General features: G+C 43.2%; 1 protein-coding gene across 20 annotated transcripts in view; it reads right to left on the minus strand.

Moving 5' to 3' along the window:
* Positions 1-14,246, minus strand: part of ANKS1B (ankyrin repeat and sterile alpha motif domain containing 1B) — a 1,143,054-nt gene that overhangs the window by 38,572 nt on the left and 1,090,236 nt on the right. The gene's annotated exons all lie outside the window — the stretch shown is intronic.

Genomic DNA, 14,246 nt, shown 5'->3' on the forward strand with positions numbered 1-14,246 from the left:
ATCTTTCACGGATCAGTAAGAGTGTTACTATTTAGTATTTATTAAATGTTTCATATAATATAGAAAAAAAGCCTTTCTCCTGAACTGCTTTTTAACTAGTTTTAAAATTACCTGAACTTGCTAGTTTTCTTTTGTGGTTGCCAGAGATTTAAAGATTTTATTTATTTTTGTGTGAGAGAGAGAGCATAGGGGGTGCAGGGGGGGTCACAGAGGGAGAAGCAGACTCCCCACTGAACAGACAGCCCGAAGTGGGGCTCGATCCCAGGACCTTGACCTGAGCCGGGAGGCAGACACTTAATAGACTGAGCCACCTAGGCACCCTGCCAAAGAAATTTAGACATTTTTATCTTTTTAATGCTTTATCCAAACAACTCTTAAAAGTGTACAACATAGGGGTGCCTCAGTGGCTCAGTCAGTTGAGCCACTGTCTGCCTTCAGCTCAGGTCATGATACTGGAGTCGAGTCCCAGGCTCCAGCTGCCAACCCCCTCCCCACCCCGCTCAGCAGGGAGTCTGCATCTCCTTCTTCTTCTCCCCCAGCAACCTCCTCTCCCTCTTCCTCTCAAATAAATAAATAAAATCTTTTTAAAAAAGTGTGCAGGGCGCCTGGGTGGCTCAGTGGGTTAAGCCGCTGCCTTCGGCTCAGGTCATGATCTCAGGGTCTTGGGATCGAGTCCCGCATTGGGCTCTCTGCTCAGCAGGGAGCCTGCTTCCTCCTCTCTCTCTCTGCCTGCCTCTCTGTCTACTTGTGATCTCTCTCTGTCAAATAAATAAATAAAATCTTTAAAAAAAAAAGTGTGCAAGATAAATCAAAGGTAAAGCTAGAAAAAATAATACTCAGTGTATGGATTTTAAGGTAAAATCATGGGCTGAGCTCTGCACAGGGGGAGAGCCACAGCCGGCATGGGCAGTGGCTTGGTGTGCTGAATGTGTGAGGAATTCTTTGCAAAGGTAACAATGGATTTCAACAAATTACCACACTCATTTCTTGCCATGAATACATTCCATCAGACAGATCTAGCCATACCGTGAAGTAACATATAGCTAACATAAGATGAAAATATCAACATTTAGCATTAAGAAAAACCCAAAAAAGGAAAAAGCAAAACCATTTGTTATCCATTCGGCAGCTGAGTGGTTATCGTAGGCAGCCCACTGTGCTGGGAAAACTCTGAGTCTACTTCAGGGCATGTCAGACAGACCTCAAATTGTGTGCAAACTACAGTCTGCAGAAAGCGGCTGTCCCAAGGGCTGTGTTGAGCAGACTCGGAGCCTTGTGCCTGGGCTCAGAGGGAGAGAGGGTTGGGAAAGAGGTCTGTGCAGGAGAGGGAGAGGAAGAGGCAGCACCGGAGGTACACGCCGCGAAGAGAAGCTGCAACACAAACGCTGATAAACGCACCAGTGACACGTATGGGCTTCCAGAGTACTGGGCAGAGAGGCTCACTTTGCAGGGGAGAGTGGGGCAAGTCTTCATTACTCATTCAACAAGCACCATTCGCCTGCTGGGGCTGACTGGGCTGGCTTTTAAAGGATGGACAGGGATTTTCTAGGTGCCAAAAGAGGATGTTTCTGGCAGAAGAATCCATATGCACATGAAATGAGAAATAATAGGGTGGGTTTGGGTAATTGGTGGAAGATGAGCTGGTGCAGTAGGTTTGGAAGCTTGTGACTTACTCTGCCAAGCCAGAATCCCCTGGAAGTGTTTAAGAAGGGGGTGGGTGGCAGAAAGACAACGTTGGTGATTGGATGCCCTGGAGCAGCTGAGGCTGGAGGGCCGGAGTCAGGAACGGGAGGTGGGAGCTCAACCGGGAGACCCTAAGCCCCCGAGCTGGAGCGGAAGCCACAGTCATGGAAGAGATGAGGACTCGAGCGGCTCTGCTATCCATGTGCCGTGGAAGCCGCGAGAGCGAGAGGACGTCACAGATGAAGGGGCCATTCGCTGAGATAAGCGGGTACTACAGGGAACAGGCTTTTGCAGGAAACCCTCGCGCGCATGCTCAGTTCGATAATGGGGGGGTGATGTCCCGCAGGAAATGAGAAATGCGAATCTGATCTAGAACCCCATCCGCATCGAGGGGGTGCCGCCTGAGGACATGGGAGCAGATGAGGTGGCTCGAGGAGTGAACAAGAAGAGCGCGAAACCGCAGACCCCAGGGGCAGATGGCAGAGAAGGTGCGAGCGGCGCCCGCGGCCACGAGGACCCACCGAGGAAAAGCCCGGGAAAAGAAGCCCAGCACAGGGGCTGGCACACGTAGCGGCTGCTATTTTTATGGGGTCTTCTGAGTGAACTCCCTGGCTTTTGCAACTGAAAAAACGCGTTGCTGATTTTACGAAGAGCAGCTTGAGGACAGTGGTGGCCACAGAAGAAAGAACGCGGTGATTTGCGTGACAGATGCGAGGGCGCGGGAGCAGAGCGCTGGAACAACAGGGGGCGGGGACGCGGGCTCTTCCGCTCCCAATGAGGCCATCAGTGGTGACTTCTGTCCCGACAGGAAGATTCTACTTCGTATGTTCAGTGACACTGAACAAAGAAGAAAACCTAAAAGACAGTCATTTCTTTTTCTTTTGTGGGTGCCCAGGATCCCTGCTTTCCTAACTGGAGGCCATCCTAACCCTAACCCGTGCTGCGGGCCGTGCCTGGCTGCGGGGGATGGGGGGGGGCACACATCCCAGTCGGGAGTCCAAACCGCACCTCCCTCCGGCTGAGCGCCTTGACAAGAAGATGAGGGACCCTGGCTGGCCACAGAGGCACTCGGCGGGCCTTCAATGACCTGCTCCTTCTTTAAGGCATTTATAATTCTATAAGAGATAAAAATCCGACCTCTTTCAGGGGATTTTCTGTTGGTGGACTTTGACAGAGCTTTCAAAGAGGTCTTTTCATATGTTATTTTAACCAAAGATGAAAACACATAGAAAGAAAGCAAATACACTGAGTCTTCTGGGGGAATAATTCGGGGGGGGGGGGGCAAGAAATCCAATAAAGCGCCCACTTCATTTTATGAAGGCTCTACAGATATCGAAAAGTGAGCAAGGGCTTCAGTCCAATCATTGGCAGCCCACGTCCTATTGTCTCCACTTGCTCTTACGCGTTGCAGTTACGGTTTTCTTCTCCCTCCCAGGGACAGAGGCAGCTAGGCTGGACATCACTGGTCAAGTTACAAAGCAATTGCTCTTGGGCAATGCCAGTCACTATGATCTATCTGCAAGCTCTGCTGGGATTCTGAATAGTTAATACTCCCATATATGTACATATGTTAAAACATTCGAGCTTTATTTATTTGTATAAACAGAATTTTCTTCTTCAGTAAAATGCTCAGAGCAAACCTTATGCTATGGTTCTCTTTTCTTTCCATTTTTTTTTCCCTATGCCACACTCTATGGAATTTCAGAGGCTTCCCCCAGTCCTCAAATTCTGCTCCCCACCCCCACCTTCAGTGCCAGCTTTGCAGGAGAGATTGATTTATAATGAGGACCTCTGGATACCTTAGCAGCTGAACACTCCCAGGATGCCCCTAATTAACTTAACCTTTATAGCATCTTGTTCTCCTGCTAAAAAAGCATTATAGTGATAGTCAATTGTATTTTGTTCACAATTCCCCCAAATAAGATTATCATCCTTTCATTGCTCCAAGAGAAACAATATTTAGTTATATAGGGATGCTACATTTCTGAAACCTAAACTAAAAGGCAACTTTTGAATCTTAACAGCAAAGCCAGCTTTACATTTAGCACTTGGGTTTATCTGTAAGCTTTACACAGACTAGGGATTCCATATCCCTTGTATCTGCAGGGGGGTGCCCAAGACACTGTTCTTAACAGGTAAAGTAATTGAACACATCTACAACATTTTTTTTTAAAGAGGGATTTTTTGGATTCACCCAAGAAAGCAATACCATCTTTTGTTTTTTCCTTTTTATAAATTATGAATTGCTTGGAATCTTTGTAGCAAGTCAGAAATTGCCATTAGTGCTTTTGTTTTATCCTTCTAGCATGCACCGGAAAGAAACAGTTTCTCATTTTCTAATGCAGAATCAACAGTATGAGAACATCCTTTTGAGCTGCAGGGATGCTCTGGTCTCAGAGCATGACTTTCATAAGTGTGAGTGAGAGCAAAGAGGTTTACGACAGGGAGCACTTCAGTTGTGAGCTGTAATGTTGCGATTGAGTCTGGAGTGATGTTTATGTTCCTAATGAGAATCATCTGTGCCCGTAACCAGTACAAAGAGGAAACAGAGTGGGGCAGCCCATGGGGAGGATGTCATTGACCCTTCATTCTTACAATACTCTTACAATACTTACAATTCTTACAATGCTCATTTCCAATGTATTTTAAACACAGACTGGGGAATACATCTCCGAATGGTCTACTGCCTTCTAACTTACATTTTTAACCCACACATGGCTACCCTGAGAATGCTTTCTAGTTAGATATTCAAGTGCTGAGTCATAACTATTAATTTTGCCATATAATATTTTCTTTAGTTCATTTCAAAGCTTAATTATTGTATTCAGTTTCAGCAAGTAAATTAAAATAAGATCAAACAATTATGTTTGGTAGCCCTAAGTGACTTTCAAATGATGTAAAAAAATGTATAAAACCAGGAGTATCATATTTTGTATTCAGCAAAACTAGTTATACATTGTGGAGATTATAAGAGGTAGAGAGCAGACCACAGATCAGCCATTTGAAATTCACTTTGGAACTCAGTTTCAGTGTCATTTTCTGGGAAAACCTCGTGTGGCCCCCCCCCCAGCCTGACACGATGGCTGTCTCTTGCTCCCCAGGCCTGACCTGGAACCTCTGCTGTTCTCCCTTGGGGTTAACTGTTCTGGTCTTGGGATTGTTTGTTTCCCTAACTCTGGGGGGGGGTTCCTTGAGGATAGCCCACCCCTTTCTTGATTTGTTTCTTGTCTCCCCCATGATGACTAGCACCTGGTCTTAGATTGAACCCTATGACATGGCCATTTTTATGGATCAAAAAAACAGCTAAATGTCAGCAATTCCATAGGGTTCAATCTAACAGCTGCTGAAGTCTGTGATTATTAAGTGAAAAAGCAAATGAATTAATGTACGGTAATGAGCACAAAGCCAGCTTTATAAGAAAGAACCACAGTACCAGCCTCTCAACACATGAAGAGCTCAGCAAACTTTCCAGAGAGCCCTTGTGCCCAGTGCTGTGCATGAAGGCCTTAGAAGAACTCAGAGAACCACAAACATTATTAGAGATAGGCCAAGAGATTCCTATGGGATGGGAAAGCTTCAGAGACCTCTGTGATTTATCAGCTCAAGGAGGGAAGGGCTGGGTGTTCATTTTTCTACTAAGAAACTGGTTCAAATTGCAAGCATGCAGATGAGAAGGAAAGACTTCTTGGGAGGGCAGGAGGATTATTAGGGACAGCTGGGAAGTTTTTCCCTCTGGGCATCTTTAAAAATAGTGCGGACTCTCATTTGTCACTAATGACTTAGGGGTAAGTCTCATTTGGCTGGGGAATGGGGCTCAAGGACCTCTCAAGGGCTTTTCCGGTCATGAGGATGCAACGTGAGGGCTGGGTGAAAACAGGGCCTTGCTCAGACCATGTGACAAGAGCAGACGGTGGGCAGGCAGCCACTCAAACAATTCCTCGGGCACAGACTTGGCTCTTGCCCTGCCAAGTGTAACTCACACGCTCTGGCCGAGTCTAGCACAGCGCACGACGATGCCCTCCATCTCTACCCCCTAGCCGAACGCTTCTACCAGGGCAGCCTGTCTACCCAGCGGACCTAACAGGAATGCCCAGCGGACCAAGGCAGTGCTTCTCAAACTTTTTTGAGCACTGGAATCCCATGGAAGACTTGTTAAATAACAAGATCGCTGGGCTCCACACCTAGAGTTTCTGATTCAGTAAGTGCCATGAACTGAATGTCTGTGATTCCCCCAGACTTCTAATGTTGAGTCCTAATCCCCAATGTATTAGCAGGTGGGGCCTCTGGGAGATGTTCAGGTTGTAAGAATAGAGCTCTGAATGGTGTTAGTGGGCTTGTAAGAGGGGCCTCTTGCACTGTGAGAGGGTACAGTGAAGATGACTGCCAATGAGGCAGGAAGAGGGCCGTCACCCGACACCAAATCTACCAGCACCTTGACCTTGGGATTTCTCAGCCTTCAGAACCCCGAGAAACAAATTTCTGCCTGTAATGTGGTATTTTTATTACAGCAGCCTGAACAAACTAAGACAGTAAGTGAGGTAGGGCCAAAGAGTTTGCATTTATAATAAATTTCCAGATGCTGCTGCTGCTACACAGTTTGAAAACTTCTGCACTTAAAACAGTTGATTTTTGATTGAAAGTCACTGTCAGAACCGTTCTCCGCTGCTATGCATGTAAACTCCATTGTACTGCATCCTACATTAATTCAGAGAGCAGTTAATTTATCAAAACACACTATCCTCCACTTGACAAGCGATCTCCAAAACTCCTTAGTTAGCACTTAGTTATAGCTCTTGGTCTTCAGAGGAAATAACAAGAATTATTTAATCTTCCATAGTTTCTCAGGGGCTGTGAAAGTATAAAACATTCTTCACATAAACAGTTTAGGTCATAAAGATAGGTTCTGGAGTTAAATCTAGAATAGATGTTGATCAGACAGAGCTGATAAGCCCAGGGGTCATGCCGAAGATGTATGGTTTCTCATAAAAGTCCCCCAGTTCTGCCTCAATGAGGAGCACATCCAGGATATTAAGTACATCCTCTTGAGAGATGTGACAAGCAAACATCAACACATTTTTGTGTACTGCTTCAGGGAGTGTAAACTGGAACAATTTTTTGGGAAGGCAATTTGGCAACTTACCCCCAGAGTTTCAAGATGGGTATACTTTTGGCCTAGCCAAGCTACATTTAGTGGCTCATTCTAAGGAAATAATCAGACCAGCTGCAAAAGATTCAGGTCTAGGGATGTTGCCCACAGTATTGGTTATAATTTGAAAAGATTCCAAATGACCTAATAAGGGGAATGACCAGTAAGGGGAACTGGTTATGTAACTTTGGTTCAGTTATGAATCAGAATATTGTTCAACCACTGTGAGTGATACTGAAGATGAATATATATTGGAATAAACACTGTAAAATATATTGTTATGTTAAAAATAGATTAGAAAACAGAAAACAGTAGGCACTGAATATTTCTATTTCTTTCTAGGAAAGGGATGCCTATGAATGCATGAATCAGTCTGGAGGCTTACCTACAAACAAGGGGTTAACAGAGAGGGGTTTACCATCTCTGTGTGACAAAATTACAATTGCTTTTATTTCTCCTCTCTGTAGCTCTATTTTTATTTTTTATTTATTTATTTATTTATTTATTTTTTTAAAGATTTTATTTATTTGTCAGAGAGAGAGGAGAGCGAGTGAGCACAGGCAGACAGAATGGCAGGCAGAGGCAGAGGGAGAAGCAGGCTCCCCGCCAAGCAAGGAGCCCGATGTGGGACTCGATCCCAGGACGCTGGGATCATGACCTGAGCCGAAGGCAGCTGCTTAACCAACTGAGCCACCCAGGCGTCCCGTAGCTCTATTTTTAAAACGGGATAACAATGAATTTGTATTGCTTCTGTAATAATAAAATGTGAGGTTTTAAAAATGTATAATATTTTGGTTAAAAGCCAACTGTAAACATATGAAAAAACACACCAACTTGTTTAATCCATCACTTATAAGTACAACTGCAGTGTGTGTGTTTGTGTGTGTGTGTGTGCATCTTGAATTTATAGAGGGACCCACTGCCAAGCTCCTTCCTCCAGAAGGTACTGCACTACAGCAAATGGGAGTACAGAAGGGCATGTTTGGATTCCTATCTTGCCTTCCCTGGGCGTCACGGTATTTAACCTCTATGTCTTAGTTGTTTCATCTGTAAAATGGGTGTGTTAATACGGCATCTACTTTGGAGAGCCATGAGGACTATGTAGTTCGGTGCCTAGCGTGTAGTGAGAACCAAAAGATTTCAGCTATTACTCTTATTCTGAGGATGGATGCTGTCACTGAGCTGCTTTCCAAAGTATAACCTCCCACTAGCAAAAGAGAGCAGAAGTAAAAACAGGATCAGTGAGCACAGTGGAATCCCCTCTGGGCTGCAAGCTAGCCCAGCAGTGAAATGGCGGTTGCAACAATGAACGTTTGGTGGAGCCACGCATCTGGGTCGATGACAATGGACTCAGTACGTTTAGAGAGCGTAAGACAAAGTGGGAATTAAAGACAGAGGCGGCCCGTGAAATCCGGTGCTGTGGAGTACTGAGGGTGTTACATGGGAAAAGAGCCAGTAACAAGAGGAACAGAAACACACACACACACAATTAAGAGAACGTGGGTTATGAAGACAATATGGGATGAAAGGATTGGAACTGTTGAGTCCCCAGGAAAACACTCACAAAGCGAAAGCACAGGTCCCTGTGAGCCCAGCTCAGCAGCAGACAGCCAGCAATGCTATTTCTTTGTGTGTATCGTCATTTTAACACACGTTCACATTGGTGGGCTTACACCTGACCTGGCTCGTGCAGTACTTCGGAGGGAGCGAAAGGGAAATAGTTGATTCTTCTCTGAAACTTGAGCCCATGGAGACTTACAAAAAACAGTTGTTTACAGTGTTTTTTTTTCCCCAGCCTGGTTCCTAAGTAGTAGTCCCTGAAATGATTTCTGGGAACGACAATTCCTCATAGACGGGAGTTGCAGAAGGAACCAAACGTGACTTTAGACAAGTGGGAATTAAAGACAGAGGAGGCCCACGATATCTTTCAGGGATGGGGACTAGTGAGGGTGTTACAGGAGTCTAAGATCAAAGAGGCTTTTTAACATTCCCATCTAATTCTAAAATCTTTTTTTCAAGCTTTCCAATCCGTTCTCCGACATTAATTTGTTTTCTTACAAGCACAGAAAAAAGACAGCCTTCACACTTCAACCAAGGCGCAATTATTTGGAAGTGTATATATCTGAAAAATCAACTTCAGAATTGCCTCCAGACCGGAAGTTTAAAAATGAGATAGGCGCAGGGGAACAGACTCAACAAGAACACTGAACTGTGGCATCTGAACTCTCTAAGCCCTTTGGGAAATAAAGATTTCCCAATAAATTTGCCAGAAGAGCTGCTTATTCCTGACTTAAAAATGATTTTTAAATAATCCTGTCTTGGATGGAGAAGACAGATTTCTACCTGACTGTAGTTGAAAACGGTATCTGTTTTCTTTCTTTTTTTTTTAAAGAGAAATTTCCTTGAGCACAGACACCTGTGAACAATACTAATCATCAACTATGGGATTAGAGAAAATCAGATTTTACAGAGTATTAAGTTAAATATAATGGTCAGCCTCGTACAGTAGCACAGGTTTCATAATGGTATATCTAATTAGAGAAGTGACTGACCATCGTGTGTTAGTGATAATTATACCCCGAGGCAAAATTCAGGGCTGGGGCATGGGGTATGTGTGTAAGTCTGGTGAGGCAAAAAGGACTAGAACCTCATCTGGCCTTTCACCAACTACTGTACATCTTAGAATCTTTGAAGTGGGAGTCACTTATACCAAAGAGAACACCGAAAGGCCAAAGCAATGTCTTTATTGCTTTGTGAAGTTCAGTCCTGAGGACACATTATTTAAAAGAGGCAAGCTAATCCCAACTGATTGAGGAACAAGTCACCTTCCCAAAATACAAAACTGCAAAATTACATTTACCCTCTTATCTACAGTTTCCCATCATTTTCTCTTTCAGTGAAGGCCTTTAAAAACTGGAATAAGAGTGCAAGATGCCCAAGTTTTTGAATACTCTCTTACATTTTTGTGAACACAGAAAACCAGGGAAATCGCTGGGACATTGGCATTATACTTGCGGGAAAAGAAATGAAAAAACCCAAAGCAAATATCTCCATCAACTTGTTTTTCAAATTTTAGAGGAAGAGGTCAATGTGTTTTTGAGGTTTTTACTGAACTAGACTCTACAAGCATCTAGAACCATCGAATTTTTTTTGAACCATCAAAACCACTTTAAAAGGCAGCTATGCTATGGGAGACCCTGGGGATATAATATACATAGTTCCTGCTGTCCCAGGGGCATGGGGCCTAATGACCCAGGTGCATGTACAGTGTGACATGAGGGGTGACAGAAGGAAGGTTCTGTGTTCTGTGGGGAACATCTTAGGGGCCATCGAATTCTGGATCTCAGAACTAATGCTTCCCCTCAGGAGTCCTTTCAAAAATGAAGATGGTCTCTGAGCACAGAGTTAGCTGGAGAACCCAGCCAGTAACGTATAAGGCAGCACTAAATGAGTATGCTCAGATTAAACAGACATCTCTTACAACTCCTCACATATTACTAATATAGGTTTTTAGATTTTCAATTCTCACTCGGTCTGTAAACCTGTCACAGGAAAGGAAATAAGTGGCCACGTTGTTCTACTGAAGAGCAAAATAATTCGCAGAACTCAATCTTCCTAAAAGTGTGCCTCAATATCAAGGCCTATCTAATCTCTTAGGCTTTTATTGTAGAAAACTCTGAAAGATAAGACAAAAATTGCAATTTTGCTTTAAAAAATTATCGGGGTTTAATGCAAGTTCCTATTGATTCTTCTTCACTAAACACAATTCAGAAGATAATTTTAAGAGAGTTTGGAGCCAGGAGGAAAAAAAATCTTAAGACGAAAACCTGCATACAAATGTTTATAGCAGCTCTACTCATAACTGCAAAACCTAGAGGCAACTAACGTGGCCTCCCACAGGTAAATGGATGTGGTATATCCACACGAGGGATTAGTACTCAGTGATTAGAAACAAAGAGCTGGGGGCACCTGGGTGGCTCAGTGGTTGAGCCTCTGCCTTCGGCTTGGGCCTTGATCTCGGGGTCCTGGGATCAAGCCCCCACATTGGGCTCTCTGCTCGACGGGGATCCTACTCCCCCCCCCCGTCTCTCTGCCTACTTGTGATCTCTGTCTGTCAAATAAATAAATAAAATCTTAAAAAAAAAAACAAAAAGAGCTGTCAAGCCACAAAAGACATAGAAGAAGGAAGCTTAAAAGCATATTGCTAAATGAAAGAAGTCAGTCTGGAAAGGGTACCTACTGTATGATTCCCACTATAGGACATTCTGGAAAAGGCCAAAGTATAGAGACAGTAAAAAGATGAGTGGTTGTCGGGGGCTGGAGGGGAGAGAAGGTGAACAAGTGGAGCAGAGAGGATGTTTAGGGCATGAAAGGATTCTTTGTGATAACTGTCATGGGAGATACAGGACAATACGCATTTGTGAAAACCCGAACACCACGTATAACACGAAGAATGAGCTCTAATGTAAACCACAGACTTTAGTTAATGACATAACAGTAACTGGTTCATAATTATGACGAAGGTAGCACACCAATGCAGATGTTACTAATAAGGGCAGCTGTGAGGCCAGTGGTGGTGGATATAAATCAAGAACTCTGTGGTTTTGTTGTTGTTTTTTTAAAAAAGAGGATATTATCTTTTTTATTTTATATTAAGATTTTTTTCTGGCAGAGAGAGAGAGAGAGAGAGACAGCACAAGCAAGGCGAGATGCAGAGGGAGAGGGGAAGCAGGCTCCCTGCCGAGCAAGGAAAGCCCGATATGGGACTCGATCCCAGGACCCCAAGACCATGACCGGAGCTGAAGGCAGTAGTTTAACCAACTGAGCCACCCAGGCACCCCAAGAACTTTGTGCTTTATGCTCAATTTTTCTGTTAACCCAAAACTGTTCTAAAAAGTCAAGTCTATCAGAAAAATTGTACGACAGGTTAAAGAGGGAAAAAGGCTGGCTAATCTGAACAGAGACAGAAGGGATTCTATATTGTAAAATGATGTGAATTCCTTTCATCTCACACACCTTAGCTTACGATGGCCTATTTTTGACTGAAACAATACGTGTCTAGTTAAACACCAGGACATCAGTGTAGAATTATCTTTGCTTCCGAACTGGAGGGGATGTTAGAGATGAATAAACAGGTTGAGATAAACTTAGAAATTAACTGATTGTGCCTACCGAACACTCCGAATGTTTCTGAAGAAGGAAAATTGTGTATGGTTTGTTCTGGAGCAAAGTACATATGTTTAAGTATTGTGGGTAAAAATACAGTTGCTTAAGATGCAGTAAAAACACTCCTGAAATTTTTATTTAAGGTAACAGATTGGCATGTACCCCGAATTACTACATATGACTGTACCTAAATGGTTTAATGTGGCTAATTTTACAGAGTCTTTGAGGGTTCTTAAAGCTCTTTATCAATATAAATGATCCACATTTTCAGCTGTTTTAAAATTCAGGAAAATAAAGGTTCCACGGGCTCATTAGACAGGTGGTGCAGCCTCGGGTCAGGAGTTTGGTGGTAAAGGTAAATCACCCCCGTTCCAACCCTGGCTGGACAGCTTCCTGGCTGGGTCACCTGGGGTAAGTTACTTGACTTTTGTTTTGCCGTGCTTCCCCCACATGAAAGGCGGGAACAATAGCAATAGTTACCCCATGATTAGATGAACGAATGCACAGAATCACGTGTGCGAGGCCTGCAATACGGCTCTTGAGCATTAACTGTTATTGGTACGGATAAACCGACTTTAGGAGACCCTGCCTTTTGGGGAATCACGTAGCATGCTCCTGCAGACAGACGGATGCACAAAGACCCCCCGCTCCCAACAGTGGTACTTCTCCCACTTTGGGGAAACTAAAAATGTTAACATGTTGGACTCCTCCACTGACCTGTGAAATCAGTGGGAGCAGGAGCCAAATCTTTGGCATGTGTGTTAACAAAGTACACCAAGGAAATATTTCTCAGAATAAAGAACCAAACTGATTTACTTCTTACTGGGAAAGTAGTTTTAATTTCAACTATAACACATACTGTTGAGTTGAAAGTTCTTCCCCCACCCCCACCAAATGAGTAAACCAGGTCAAGTTTTAATCTATAGTACTTTGGCCTAATGATATTACTATATATCAATTTTTAAGATCCTCTGTGTTCTGAAGTATTTCCCTGGGTGGACTTGATGATCCTGGGACTTTGGGCTTGCGAGGCCACCATGTTGAAAACAGAGAAAACAGCAACTTGAGGGTCAAACTGAAAATTAACTGCAAGTAGAGACGGACCCCATTTTCAGCTGGTGAGGGTTCTAACTCACAACACAACAGTCCCGGATAACAGCAAGTCTGCGCTTCTAGTTAGGAAAGGCTCTAGTGAATCCAGTGAGTGCAATGTTAGCTTCTGTACCAGACACTGATATTTATTTAATCAGGATGGAAAATAAGAGTTGGTAATATTTGAAGAAGCAATAAAGTTCCTATTTTCATGTAAACGACCCCAAGTAAACACCAAGGGCAGCAAACCAGAAAAAACGCCCCAAAGAACAGAATGGCTTCTAACAGACGGCCTTTTCTGTTTCATTTTAAGCAAAAGACAAGTATTTAACTAAATTATTCTCCAAGGACACTATTAAAATGGCTTTCCTGTTGTTATCAGAATGGAATTTCAGATCCACTTAATTTCAAGAAATTGACTGAAATTCAAATCACAAATCTGGTTTTAAATGGTGCTCTGTACTCTATGCACTATTTATGCTGATTACAGCATTGAAGTAGCTGGGCTCCGATAACAGAGTTAATAGTATTAAATCAGAGATGCCAAATTAATTTCTTAGATGTGTTCATAAATAGCTCTAAAATTATTATGAGGCTTGACAGTTGAAAAATGTTCCTATTTTCTTATTGTTCAATGGTGACATAATTTAGATCAGATATACATTGAAAATACAAGATTATAATATAAAACTATATTATAAATTATAAAACTATGAACGAGGACCCCTAAGGGGCATCTAGTCCAATGTCCTCATTTTCTAAGTAAGAAAACGAGGCCTTGGAGAAGCAGGGGAGCGTAGTAGTTGAATGCTTGGGCTCTGGAGTCTGAAAGACCTGTGTTCCAGTTCCAGATTGGCAAGTTCTTCACTATGTGACCTTGGGAAGGTTACTTAGCCTCCTCAAGCTTCAGTCTCTTCAAGTGTAGAATGGGGATAAGGACTGCACTAAGCTCTAGGTTTGTGGTAGGATTAAATGGGATAAATATGCAAAACATTCAGCTCAGCACAGAAAATTGGTACATTTTAACTACTCCTTAAATATTAGCAGTTATTATCATCATGACTAAGAGTGACTTCCAAGGCAATGTAAGCAGCATCAAAACCAGAACATGGAGTTCCTAACACATATCACAGCTTTTCTTCATCTAAATGCAGTACCT

Source organism: Lutra lutra, chromosome 8 (genome assembly GCF_902655055.1).
Source record: "Lutra lutra chromosome 8, mLutLut1.2, whole genome shotgun sequence".
Taxonomy (NCBI): domain Eukaryota; kingdom Metazoa; phylum Chordata; class Mammalia; order Carnivora; family Mustelidae; genus Lutra; species Lutra lutra.